Raw genomic sequence first — 13,725 nt, forward strand, 5'->3', positions numbered from 1 at the left:
TAAAAAAAAAGAAAATAAAAAGGGCTGTAGAGAAATTAGAACTATCGTGCATTGCTGGTGGGAATGTTAAATGGTGCAGCCACTGTGGAAAAAATCTGGTGGTTACTCAAAAAGTTAAAATATAGAATTACCATATGACCTGGCAATTCCACTCCTAGGTATATACTGAAGAAAAAAAAAAATGAAGGAAAAGAGGGACTCAGATACTTGTATGCCAATGTTCATAGCAGGATTATTCACAATAGCTAAAAGGTGAAAATGATCAAAGTGTCCATTGACTAATGAACTGATGAGCAAAATGTGCTATACCCGCACAATAGAGTATTACTCAGCCACAAAAAGGCATGAAATTCTGATACATGTTGCAACTTGGATAAACCCCAACGACATTATGCTAAGCCAAATAAGTTAGACACAAAAGGACAAATATTACAAGATTTCACTTACATGAGTATGAAGAACAGGGAAACTGACAAAGACAGAAAGTACATTATAGGTGACCAGGGGCTATGAAGGGGGAAGGGCGAGTTATTGCTTAATGGATACAGACTTTCTGTTTGCGATGATAAAAAGAGTTTTAGAAATATTTAGAAATAGGTAGTGGTGATGGTTGCACATATGAATATAGTTAATGCCACTGAATTGTACCCTTAAAAATTGTTTGAAAGGAAAATTTTATGTTATATTACCACAATAAAAATTAAAATAAAAAAAAACAAAGTGATCGTCCTCCACAGCAATAAAAAAGAAGGAATTACTGATACACAAAACAACTTGAATGAATCTCAGAAACATAATGTTAACTGAAAGGAGACAGGTATCAAGACATCTAGAGAAAAGAGAGAATATGATTCAGTATGATTCAGGAAGAATACTCCTGGCAAAGGCTGCAGGTGGGGAGGGATTGAATACAAAGGGGCATGAGGGAATTTTGGGAGGAGTGATGAAAATGTTCTACATTTTGTTTACAGTAGGAGTTGCATGACTATCTACATTTGTCAAAACTCATTGAGCCGTACACCAAAAAACATTCGTTTTGCTCTATGTAAATTACACTTCAATAACCTGATTTTTAAAATACTCCTTGCAGAGATGCCGGCCTATGCTGGTGGAAAGCCACGGATGCACTAGTCCAGTCTCAGCGGTTAACCTGTTCTTGTAATTTGATTCTCTTCTCATGCAGCCCAGCAGCCATGCCCACTGATGGCTGTGCGTTTGAAAGCTCTTGGCTGGATGGCACTCTTCTTTTTTTTTTTTTTTTGAGGTACGCGGGCTTCTCACTGTTGTGGCCTCTCCCGTTGCGGAGCACAGGCTCCGGACGCGCAGGCTCAGCGGCCATGGCTCACAGGCCCAGCCGCTCCACGGAACGTGGGATCTTCCCGGACCGGGGCACGAACCCGTGTCTCCTGCATCGGCAGGCGGACTCTCAACCACTGCGCCACCAGGGAAGCCCTAGATGGCATTTTAAAATTCCCAACAAGTCTCTAGTTTGGGGAAGTTTCCAGCTCTGGAAACTTGGTGAATGAGAACCTGCTGGCTGGTGATGGAGGAGACTGGGAGGTGATGGTTGGTTGGAGGCTGGAGGCCATGGACCCAAAGACAGAGCAGGGCAGGGTGACAGAGGAGGAGAAGGGGCCCTGAACTCCTCATTCTTCCTTTCATAGTCCCTCTGCTAAAAAAGGGGAAAGTCCTCCTTTCTGACAATCCTGCGTCAAAAGAGTCTTTGGCAGCTGTTCCCCTCAATCATGCGAGGAAGCACGGTCCCTTCTGGCTGAGGTGCTTGTGTCTCTGATACCCTCGCAGTGAAACAGATGCACTTCTGGTGGCAGGCCCATCACTGACGCTGCGCCCAAATCCTGCCACACTGCCCAGGAACGGTCACTGCCTGTTCCCCTGCCGTGGTGGTGGTGGGGGTGGCTGTCCAGCCCTGTCACTTGTTGCCTCTCCTCTCCTCATCCCGCCAGCCCAGCAGGGGTTGCTGGGAGCAGGCCACGGGCTTACCTCGCCATGGGAAACTGCCCTCTCGCTGGTCCCAGCCAGGAAAGGTAACTGCCTTGGAAGAGAGGTACTCAGCTCCAGGCGGGCGTGGCAGGAAACGCAGCCGACCCTCCCAGCACCACTGGCTCTCCCTTCCAGGTGTGCCTGGGGACCCGGGGATGCCTCGGGGGCAGACTGGGAAAGAACAGGAAGGAAAACGAGCGAGTGCCAGGCAGCACGGCCCTTCCGTGGTAAGCAGAGACACTGCTGAAGAGTTTGCGTGACTTGGTCCGCATCCGACACCACTGGGTTTAGAAGGGAGCTTGGAAATAACCCAAGCCAACCGCCTCATCCGTGGCATCTTACTCCTGAGGCAAGTGCAGCCCGCGGCGGGTGACCTGATTTGCTCAAAGTGTCATGGCGGGTGCCTGGCAGAGCCAGGACTGGAATGAATGTTCCTGGTGGATCCTGTCTCACCTCAAAACCGCTGGCGGCTCCCTTTTCTCCCAGAGTAAAAGCTGAAGTCCTTAAGGTGGTCTCCATGGCCCCCTCCGCGGCCTCCATCCTCTTGCTCTCCCCACCGCGCCGCCCTCTGCCCTAGCGGTCCTGAGCACGGCGGGCGAGCTCCACGCTGCACCCCCGACATCGGCATCACCTGCCTCCACGTCCTTCGGGTCTTGGCTGAATCTCACCTTTTCAGTGAGCCTTCTCCCGACACCCCCACCCTGTTTCACAGTTCAGCCCATCCCCTCGCCCCTCTGGCGCTCCGATCCCCTCACCCAGCTCTACTTCTTCTTTCTCAATACTTGCCACTCCTAACACACCCTTCACTGTCCTTATTTATGATGTTTCCTGTTCCCGTCGGCCTCTGGCACCAGCGTGCCAGCTCCACAGGCAGGGGCCCGTCTGTTTTGTTCACTGCTGTGACGCTGATACGGACCAGGGTTCTTGGCCTTCCCCAATCAATAAAAATTGATCAGACGGCAGACAAGAAATTCAGGCAAGTCTTTACTGGGGCCGCTGCCGCAGCAGGGGTGGAAGCGAGACCATACAACAGGTTCCCACGCTTGCTCGCCCCCTGGGTGGGGGAGGGGAGCTGGTTCCTTACATGGGGTGAGGGTAGGGGCGTGTCCAGGAGTCGGGCCGGAGGGGTGGCTTGGGCGTTTTGCCCACCCCTCTGGTGGTGCTGAGTGCAGGGGGCATGCGCAGTACCCCACATTTTCTCCCAACACCCTGTTTTTGCTCCAGGCTCTTCAAAAGTGGCAGTTGGGTTTTTTGGTCTCTGTATCTTTTGTCCAGAATTTGCCCCCAACTGTGCATGCACGCAGTTATTTTTAGTCCCATAGAGCTTCTTCATATTTAGTTGCTGGAGGAGAGATGTGTTCAGGTGCAAGCACTGCAGCCCTGCAGCAAAAGTCCCAGGTCCCAGCCGGTCTGAACCCCAGCATCTACAGAGGTGCCTAACTCAGCCAGTATTTGCTGAATGAATGATTAAATGAGCCTTTTAAAGTGACCTGTGCTAGATATTTACTCGTCTTTCTAAATCCCCCCCAGAGGCTTAATATCAAACTTACCAAATGATATACCTGCTTTTTAAATTTAGTCCCCCAAAAGGGTTGTCTATGATTGAAGCCCAGACATTCCCCACCCATCCAGGACCTCAGTTGGATGAAGAGGTGCTGTATTTTTGAGTTAGAAAGGGCTGGCACTGTACAGCCGTGGTGTTGGTGGGCACGGGACGAAACACTTCATTGGGCAACAAGGTGCCCGTGCAGCTGAGCTCCCGTGGCCTTGCCATGGGACTTGGAATGCTTCCCACACTTACTTCTTTTGGAGGTGACACTGGGGGCGCAGTCATACATTCAAGCAGCTGTTGTCAGGCCAGAATTTGCGATGGGTCCCAGGATCCCGTTAAAATGCACGGGCTTTTGTTTCGCTTTGATTTCTAAAGGATCAGCCTAGTAGGTCCTCGTCATTCCACTGCTGCTCGATACTTGGTAAGTTTATCTGATTGACGGTAAGCAGGCTGCAGAGGGAGTTAACGTTTACTGAGCACCTGGCCTTGGTTTCCACACACTTTATCACCCATGATCCTCCTAACAACCCTGTAATGCAGGTGTCATCTCCATCTTCTATTTTAGGAAGCTGAAGCTCAGAGAAGGCAAGGGACTTGCCTAGAGTCGTGGCTAGTTGGGGAGAAGGCAAAAGATGCCAAGTCTTGTTCTTTCTAATCTAATACACCAGGCTTTCTACAGGGCACTCAATAAACATTTATTACAAGAATAAATAATTGAAGGCACAAGAATCTAAAGGACTGAAGCAGAGATTAGGTAGCTTTGAAGAGAGAGGAGGGGTAAAGGAAAGGCCAGAGCATCGAGAACAGGACTGTTTGGGACATGTCGAGGGCACACGTCAAGGGAACTGGCAGGAGATGCTGACCAGGACCAGGTGGGGAAGGAAAGTGGGGAGGTGTGGTATAGCCGATCTGTGCACTAGGCTCTTCTGCTTGCCTCTTCTCTAAGAATAGCAGCATCTCATCTCACCCACCCACTGCCTTTTGTGGCTCTCATACGTTTTCAGTGTGTTTTCTCATTACAGCCTCAGAACAATCTTGTGGGGTGGTATTATCTTTCTTATTTCACAGATGAGAAAACTGAGGCTCAGCAAGCCCAGATAACTTGCTCAAGATCACACGGCCAATTTAGTGGCAGATCTGGAACTCTGTTCAAGTCTTATGATCCCCAAAGTCCAGTGTTCTTACCTTTCCTAAATAAAGAGAATCGCATCCCATTGTAACAATAAGTAGCAGCCACACTCAGAGGGAGAGGAGCCCAGGGAGGGACAGTAATATATCTAAGACATTTTGACATATAAACTCCTAGAAGGTAGGGCCTAGCACTATGTACAAAATTTTACAGCACCCAGCTCAGCTGCCCATACCGTGGAGCACTGGTGCCAAATGGCCTCTGCCAGGTGGCTTGTGTCCTTGTCCCTGAGCCTTGTCCCTCCAGTGTCCAGGTGGGAGCTGAGGGCAATGTCTATTCCCAACTCCCTGCTTAGGAGGTGGTGGAAACACCTTACAGCCCAGTGGGGAACCAGTCCCTGCCAGGAGCTGGCGCCACAGCTCAGAGGGGTGCCAAGAGAAAAGAAACCTGGTGGTGAGAGACCTGTACACTGAAAACTATAAGACATTGATGAAAGAAATTGAAGAGACACAAATAAATGGAAAGATATTCCATGCTTATGGATAGGAAGAATTAATATTGTCAAAATGTCCATATCACCCAAAGTGATCTAGAGATTCAATGCAATCCCTGTCAAAATTCCAATAGCATTTTTTCAAAGAAATGGAAGAAACGATCCTAAAATTGTCTGAAACTAAAAAAGACCCCCAATAGCCAAAGCAATCTTGAGAAAGAAGAACAAAGGTGGAGGCCTCGTGCCCCCTGATTTCAAACTATATTACAAAGCTATAATAATCAAAACAGTTTGTCAGTGGCATAAAAACAGACACATAGATCAATGGAAAAAAATAGAGAGCCCAGAAATATACCCACACTTATATGGTCAATTAATTTACGTCAAAAGAGCCAAGAATATACAATGGGGAAAGGACAGTCTCTTCAATAAATGGTGTTGGGAAAACTGGACAGCCACAGGAAAAGAATGAAACTAAACCACTATCTTACACCATACACAGAAATTAACTTAAAATGGATTAAAGGCTTGAATGTAAGACCTAAAACCATAAAACTCCTGGAACTGTACATAGGCTGTAAGCTCCTTGACATTGGTCTTGGTAAAGACTTTTTGGATCTGACTCCAAAAGCAAAGGCAACAAAAGCAAAAATAAACAAGTGGGACTACATCAAATTAAAAAGTTTCTACATAGAAAAGGAAACCATCAACAGAATGAAAAGGCAAACTACCAAATGGGAGAAAATATTTGTAAATCATATATTTGGTGAGAGGTTAATATCCAATATGTATAAGGAACCCATACAACTTAACAGCCAAAAAAAAAAATCTGATTTTTTTAAATGGGCAGAGGATCTGAATAGATGTTTTTCTAAAGAAGATATCCAAATGGCCAAAAGGTACTTGAAAAGATACTCAACATCACTAATCATCAGGAAAATGCAAGTCAAAGCACAATAACATATCACCTCATACATGTCAGAATGACCATCATCAAAAAAGACAAGAAGTAACGTGTTGATGAGGATGTGGACAAAAGGGAGCCCTTCTACACTGTTGGTAGAAATGTAAATTGATGCAGCCACTACAGAAAACAGTATGGAGGTTCCTCAAAAAATTAAAAATAGAGCTACCATATGATCCAGCAATTCCACTTCTGAGTATTTATCTGAAGAAAACTAAAACACTAATTCAAAAAGATACATGCACCCCCATGTTCATTGCAGCATTATTCACAATAGCCAAGTTATGAAAACAACCTAAGTGTCCATTGACAGATGAATGGAAAAAGAAGATGTGGTACATATACACAATGGAATATTGCTCAGCCATAAAAAATAATGAAATCTTGCCATTTGCAGCAACATGGAGAGACCTTGAGGGCATTATATTAAGTGAAATAAGTCAGACAGAGAAAGACAAATAGTATATGATCTTTCTTATATGTGGAGTCTAAACAAACAAACAAAACAAAACCCTAAGGCTCATAGACACAGAAAACAGATTGGTGGTTGCCAGAGGTGGAGGGTGGAGTGGGGCAGGAGAAATGCATGAAGGGAGTCAAAAGATACAAACTTCCAGTTACAAAATAATGTATTCATCAGAATGTAATGTACACCATGGTGACTATAGAAAACTATACTGTATTGCATAGTTGAAAGTTGCTAAGAGAGTAGATCTTAAAAGTCCTCATCACAAGAAAAAAATTTCTTTGCAGCTCCATGTGGTGACAAATGTTAACAAGACTTACTGTGGTGATCATTTCACAATATATACAAATATAGAATCATTATGCTGTACACCTGGTACTAATATAATGCTATATGCCAATTATACCTCAATTTTTTTAAAAAAATGAAGAAAATAGCTCTTGTTACTCTCTATAGGCAGAAGAGAGAGCTGGGGCATCTGGGACTGGTGGGGCGCTGGGGCACTTTATATACTAAAGAACAGCAAAGAAAGGTTAGCTATTAGTAGTGGGGTTTTTTCGGGCCTTGCCACATTGTGTGAATCTTAGTGCCCCGATCAGGGATGGAACCCGTGCCCCCTGCATTGGAAGCGCGGAGTCCTAACCACTGGACCGCCAGGGAAATCTCAATTATTAGTGATTTTTAAAGGATGCCTTAAAGTGAAGGCACCGCCTGGCCTGAATCAATTAATTTCCAGCTATGGAATTTTTGGTGTGATTGAATCTTGGTGAGGAAGAGATTTTGGTTCTGTTGAAGCTCTTTGGTGTTTCCCAGATCACACGTTCACTCATCTCACCAAGGCGTAAAGATGGGTTTGGAAGGAACCTGTTCCATTCTTTCCCACCTGCCACGGGTCCTGGGAGTGGCCAGCCAGGAGGCTCGGACAAGTGGCCCTTCCTGACCTAAGGTGGACTCAGATGTCTTCCTCCTCGGGTGCGGGAAGGAGGTGCCTGCAGCTGCCTGAGAGGAAGGTGGACTTTATCACAGCGGTGCAAGCTGGAAGCGGAGCCCCAAACAGCATCAGTTATTCCAGCTATGGATTCTCTATCACACTCCGCACCTTCAGACCCAGCCTAAATGCTGGGAAAACTGTGTGAAAGGGGCTCCTCGGTGACCCATGGGGTTAAAGGCAGAAGCCCCAGGGCAGGCAGGATCACCCACTAAGAGCTCTAGGACATCAGGACTGGCCCAGCTGGAAGAACTCCCCGCCCAGCTTCCCTGTGTGGAGGGACCAGGGATCGTGTACCCTCAAGGTGGCCTTGACCTCTGGAGGAAGATGTTGACACCTGCAAGCGCCAGCAGAAGGGCAAGGTTTTTCTGGGAGGGCTGCGCTTGCGCCAGGCGTCTCAACCAGGCCCCCTGGCGGTCAGAGGGTTATCTGCAGGATGGGTGGGTTCAAGAACTGAAGGAAGTTCCTCCCCATAGGGGAATTGAACCCATGACCTTAAAGGACACCAAGTCACCTTAATGTCACTCCCTTGGGAGGCCGTTCTGGCTTGACTACGTTGGGGCTTCTGTACTGCATGACAGCATAGTGACAGTGTGCGATCTCCTCTGACAAAGAGGGATAGTGCAGAAATCCTAGTGTAAGCTATAGAGCGTCTCATCTCGTTAGTAGCAATATTATAGAGAGCACAACAGAGGCTCTCCAAATATACTGAATGAATGAATGAATTAGTGAATGAACAAATTCTTCACAGGTTATCCTAAGACAGCCTCTGACTAACAGGTTTGTCCTTAGTTCCTCCCTGCCCCTGCTCTGAGCCCCCATGCCCTGGGCTTGCTGTTTACCCAGTTGCACCTGTGATGTGCAGGTGTTTGTCTCAACTTGCCTCTTTTGGGGGTCAGAACTGCCTACCTGGGATGGAGGTCGGGTTCTAGAGCTTGCTCTTTCTGTGCAGGGGCTGGAAAGATTGAAAGATAGAAAGGTGAAACCCCCTAGATTTCTAAACAGTTTTTCTGACAACCCTGAAAGAGCCTGTTACAGTGACTCCGTGCTTCCTGAATGACCTGGAGATCGTTACATGACCTCCAAGCAAAGGCAGAGAGCAACCAAAAGCTGAGATTATGGGAGAGATTAATTTCCCCCCACGGAGCAATTTCACCCCTATTTTTGCATAGGCAGCAGTTCAATAAATACTTACTGCTTGGTAACCTTTCAGCTATTTCTCCGTTGTAAAGAAATTAATTGGTCTTCCATCATCTGTTGCACTGTAACCTCAAGGTATTTGGCCCCCATCCGCCACCTCTGAAACTTGCTCCTCCTGCGGCTCACTGGTGTGTGGCAGTGACATCGGCGTGGTGCCCAGCCCCCAGGTTCAGGGCATGGATGGGAGTGCTTGAGCCTCCATGAACACTGCCTCTTTCGTCCAGAAAGCTTGGGGAGTTTGCAGGCACTCTTTCTCACACCTCCTCCCTAAGAGCTGAGAGTCCCGTTTTGCAAAAGAGGTTGAGCAAGATTAACGATGGGGTGGGGAAGCAGCACAGTCTCTCTCCAGGCCTCAGACAAGGGACATCAAATGTCCTGGGACCTCTTTCTGGCTTTTGCCACTGAGCAGTACTGTCAGCTCTATAGGTGGCAAGATGGGGGGGGTGAGGAAGGAAGGGAAGACTCCTTAGATGGCTTGGTTCCCCCAGTCTCAACTACTACATTTTCCCCTCTTTTAAATCATAAATCAACTGTGCCACCTCCTCTAGGAAGTTTTTCTAGATTAAACCAGTCGGACTACCCCCACCCAATGCCTGACTCGCCCTTCCCCCTCAGTGCCCTTTGGTGATTATCTTAATGACAAAGTCTATTGATGGCTAGTTTGTTTTTTTTGTTTTCTCATATTAAGATTTAAGCCCTGGTAGGGCAATAGTCCTGTTTGCTCTGTATCAGATATATCAAGCACTTGTGTGGCTACAAAGAGTCTTACGGAAGAGCTGGGGTGTCAGCTGGAGTCAGCTGGAGTGGCCGAGAAGAAGGTCAATAAAAGCTGACCATGAGTCAGCACTTGGAATTGTCCCTCTTGGAAAAGCCACGCAGCTGGCGTGTGGGTCCCAGGGACAAGCACCGCCAGGAGCTCACTCCGAGTCCCAGCCCTGCTGCCCCTGCTGCTTATGAGTGAGGTCACACCACCTCTCCCAGCCCCAGCAACTCACCTGAAAAAATGCCTCCCTCGTAAGGCTGTTGTAGGGATTACACGAGATGACGAACGTGGACAATGTTTGCAAACCATGGAACACTAAGTAAGTAGGGGGATTCCTTCTTACCATCACATGTGTGGTCCTCTCACTCCAATATCCTGTCCTAGAACTGTGTTCAGAGACACCATCCTGCGCCCACCTTAGAAGCAACCTGAAATCCAACATGCTGGTACCATCCCGCCCTCGGTTTCTTAAGGTAGTTTGGTGATAGGATGCTATAACGTCAGAGCTAGAACAATCCCCTCAGGTCATTTCACAGGCAGGAAAACTGAGGTCCAAAGGGCTGATGCACCTGAAGTGGGCTTGCCCATTGCTCAGTGCAGCCCTGTCCGGACTCCATGGCTGCGGCTCCATGCTGCTCGACAGGGGATTCCTTAGGAAGAGCATCTCTTCTGAGTACTCACCTTGTGCCAGGCTCTCTGCTAAGCACTTTACGTGAATTCTCTAATTCGATCCTCATGCAACTCTGTGGAGTTGGTATAATTATTATCCTCACTGTACAGACAAGATAACTAAAGCACTAAAGGTCACCAAGTGAAAGTGTCAAAGCCAGATTCTAAGCAATTCCAATGTCTGTGCACCTCATTTACTACAGCCTGCTGCCTCTATATACTATCTTCTTATAGCTATTCCCTCTGCCTAAATTCCTTTTCCATCAACCATCTCACTGTGAGTTGGGCGTTCCCCCAAACAGCAAGCTGACCCCAGGCCACAGTACAGAATCACTTCTTTCAGCTGTGGGAAAAGTGGGGTGAACAATTCAAAAATCTTGCATGGCCTTTGCAGGCCTGACACAATCATTCCATGCCAGTAGCAGAATTCAAATCTATGTGTCGCCTAGAACATTTGCCCATCCCTAAGACAGTCACCAACAACCTCTGGCTGCCGAAGTCTAATTGGCTGCAACACAGAGCACGAAATGGCCTCCAACAAGTGCCCCCCAAACTTCCATCCACAGTCGCCTGTTGGGCATCCACCATTGATCGGGAACCGCACTAAGAGCTCAGAATATTCAAAGACGGGATTTTGAGATGGTCTTTCATGGCTTACAGAGCGCTCTCATCCTATCCACATAAAGAGGACTCTGCGAGGAAGGCAAACAGAAGTACTTGAGCAAAGGCACGAAGCCGAGAACGGGAAGACGTACCCGCGAAATAACAAAGAAGGAGTCCGAAGTGGCCGAAGTGCAGGGCAGCGCACGAGACCTTCCCGCGCAGATTTGAGAGAGCACAGTGCGGAATCAAGGGGCTGGGGGCCACGGACACGTCTGTGCCTCTGGGAGACCCTGCCAGCTCGGCACGGCAGACACATCCTTTAAAGTATCACCAGGGCAAAAGACTTGTGAAATGTGTGACCTCTCATGCCTGTACTTTGCCTCTAACTGGGACTTTGCTGGAGACCACGCCTTAACCGAAAAGGACAAGTCCAGGGAGGGAATACTGGGCTCTAGAGCAGGGGAGTAGAGGCAAAGATTACAAGGTAAGCTCATTAACGCCCCTCAAGTGCCAGCATATTCTACTTGCTTTCAGGTCAAGAGCTCTGAGTTCCAGCCCTGGCTCTGCCTCCTGTTTGCTGTGTGCTTGTGGACAGACTCCTTCACTTCTGTGAACCTCGCCTTCCCCATCTGTAACTGGAGACAGAGCATCAGTCCTGCTGACCTCACAGGTTTCTGTAGATGAGACAATGCACACGGTGCTTTGTCAGCTGTCAAGCACTAGAGACACACAATGCGCTACTGTTAGACACGGCCCTCCTCTGCTTCCTATGTCTTGTCCTCTGCAGGCCAACCACCTCTCCTGCTCTCCACGGGACCCTCTGTGAGTCAGGGACGGTCTCTCTGCACTGTGATGTCTGCTCACGGCCTCGTCTATCTGAGCCAACCGTGAAGAGGCATCTGTGACTCACACGGGGGGGCCCCCAGCCCAAAACACTTGAATCCCATACCCCTTAGGTCACCACACATTACTCGGGAAACACCGTCATCATATCCGAAGTATTTTCCTCTCGCCCAAAACCACAGAGCCAACCAAACTATGATAGGAATAAAGTCCTTCTTGGTGAATTGGGGTTTTGTCATTCTTTTGTTAGTGGTTGGTGCCACGGCTACCATTGTGCTATTGTTTATCCAGCCTAGTAAGTTTCTATTTTCCATAAGACATTTTTCTTGTATTCCATCCAGAACTGACTTGTGCAGAGCCCAAGACTGCTAACCCCACAGGGCCAAGCCAAGGACCACCTAGTGTTTGCTCAAGGAAAGCCCACATTACCGGAGAACCTCGAGGTACCTTCATGCTGAAACAGAACCAAGTCAGTTCTTGCCCATCTCCCCACTCAGGCCCCCGTGACCAAGTTTCTCTCTTTCTCCCAAAGAGGAGATCACGGATTGTGAAATGGCTTAAAAGGCTTAATGGAAAAAACAGCCACAGGGCACAGCTTAATGGGATTGTATCCAAAATCATTATGTCATGAATAGTTTCTTTCCCCAAGTACACACAGGCTGTTTTCCAGCACTTACCCCAAATCACGTTTTATGGGGAGATGGGCTGAGGAGGTGGGTTTGAGAGTGTTTCATAGCCGGGAAGATGCACAGTCTCCCCATTCATCCCTTCTGGCTCTGGATCCTCTCCCGTTAATACAGTTATTCCCCAGCCCGAGACACTGTGCTCCCCCCTTGTCTGTCCCTCTGCCTTCCTTTTTTCCTTATTTAGAGGGACTTTGGACACGAGATTTACTAAGCTGGCATTTGCTTTTGTCATATTTCACAAAGCCTTGAATAGAGCAAGCCCTCTAACGTTGGGCATAAAAACGATCGTCTCTCTCTATCAGATAAACCAGAGGCTGGACACCCCAGGAAAGGGTGAACGAGCAGGAGAGGATGGTGTGATGTCATGGAATGAACACTAGTCTGGGAGCTCTGGTTCCAGCTGTCATGAAATAACAACTCACTTCCAGGATCTGGATGTCACACCAAAATTATCTCCCAAGTTCCATCTAATTAAAAAATTCCTCTGGGGACTTCCCTCGCGGCGCAGTGGATAGGACTCCATGCTCCCAATGCAGGGGGACCTGGTTCGATCCCTGGTCAGGGAACTAGATTCCACATGCATGCCACAACTAAGAGTTCGCGTGCCACAACTAAGGAGCCCACGAGCTGCAACTGCGGAGCCAGCCTGCCGCAACTAAGATCCGGTGCAACCAAATAAATAAATATTAAAAAAAAAAAAAACAAGTTCCTCTGACAGGACAGGGTCTTGCCACTGATTGGGCTGAAAAGAGTACAGATAAGCATGACGGAACCCAAAATGTTTTTTGGAGCGGGAATTTCATGACTGGTCCTAGAGAGGGGAAAGGAATGTGACTGAAGGGTAGTGTGAAGCAGGGGTGGGTGTAGTCCGGGGAGGGGCTGGTGCAGAGGACAGGAGATAGTCATTTTCTGCAGATGGTTTGAGAGATAAGGTCCAGGGATTGCCCACCCAGGTTAGGGACCAGTTCAAATGGCCTGCAGTTAACCAATAAGAAAATCAAGGGACAGGGTGGATTGTGAAGAATGAGGTCACTGCCTACTCACCTGTGGCAGGAGGGATCACTAGTAGAAAGGGTTCTGAGGGCACCATGTGCGCAGAGGGTAGCCCAAGCGCGGGAGCAGCGCAGGGGCGGAGAATTGTCTGTCCCGTGCCTTACCCACGTGAAGATTGCTGGGTTTCAACAAATTCCAGCTTCTGGAGTTTGATGCTGGGTTAATTTTTATAAAACAATATGAAGAAATTTATAAATATAAAACAGATATAGCTAGATTTTGTACAGCTTTGAGAAGCAAGGATCTGATGGCTGCACAGGTAAATACCTGTGCAGACTATAGCTTTAATAACCTCCTAGCTCATGGCCAAGTCCT

General features: G+C 47.8%; 1 long non-coding RNA gene across 2 annotated transcripts in view; it reads right to left on the reverse strand.

The window, feature by feature from the left end:
* LOC149748835 (uncharacterized) overlaps positions 1-11,024 on the reverse strand; it is a 145,069-nt gene extending 134,045 nt beyond the window's left edge. For both annotated transcript variants that reach the window (XR_016393961.1, XR_016393962.1), the window contains exon 1: positions 8,789-11,024. This is a non-coding gene — a long non-coding RNA (uncharacterized LOC149748835). The remainder of the gene's footprint in view (positions 1-8,788) is intronic.
* Between the last annotated feature and the right edge of the window lie 2,701 nt (positions 11,025-13,725).

The sequence above is a fragment of the Delphinapterus leucas genome, chromosome 7 (genome assembly GCF_059928025.1).
Source record: "Delphinapterus leucas isolate spDelLeu-1000000601 "Yukka" chromosome 7, BTC_Dleu_Yukka2, whole genome shotgun sequence".
Classification (NCBI taxonomy): Eukaryota; Metazoa; Chordata; class Mammalia; order Artiodactyla; family Monodontidae; genus Delphinapterus; species Delphinapterus leucas.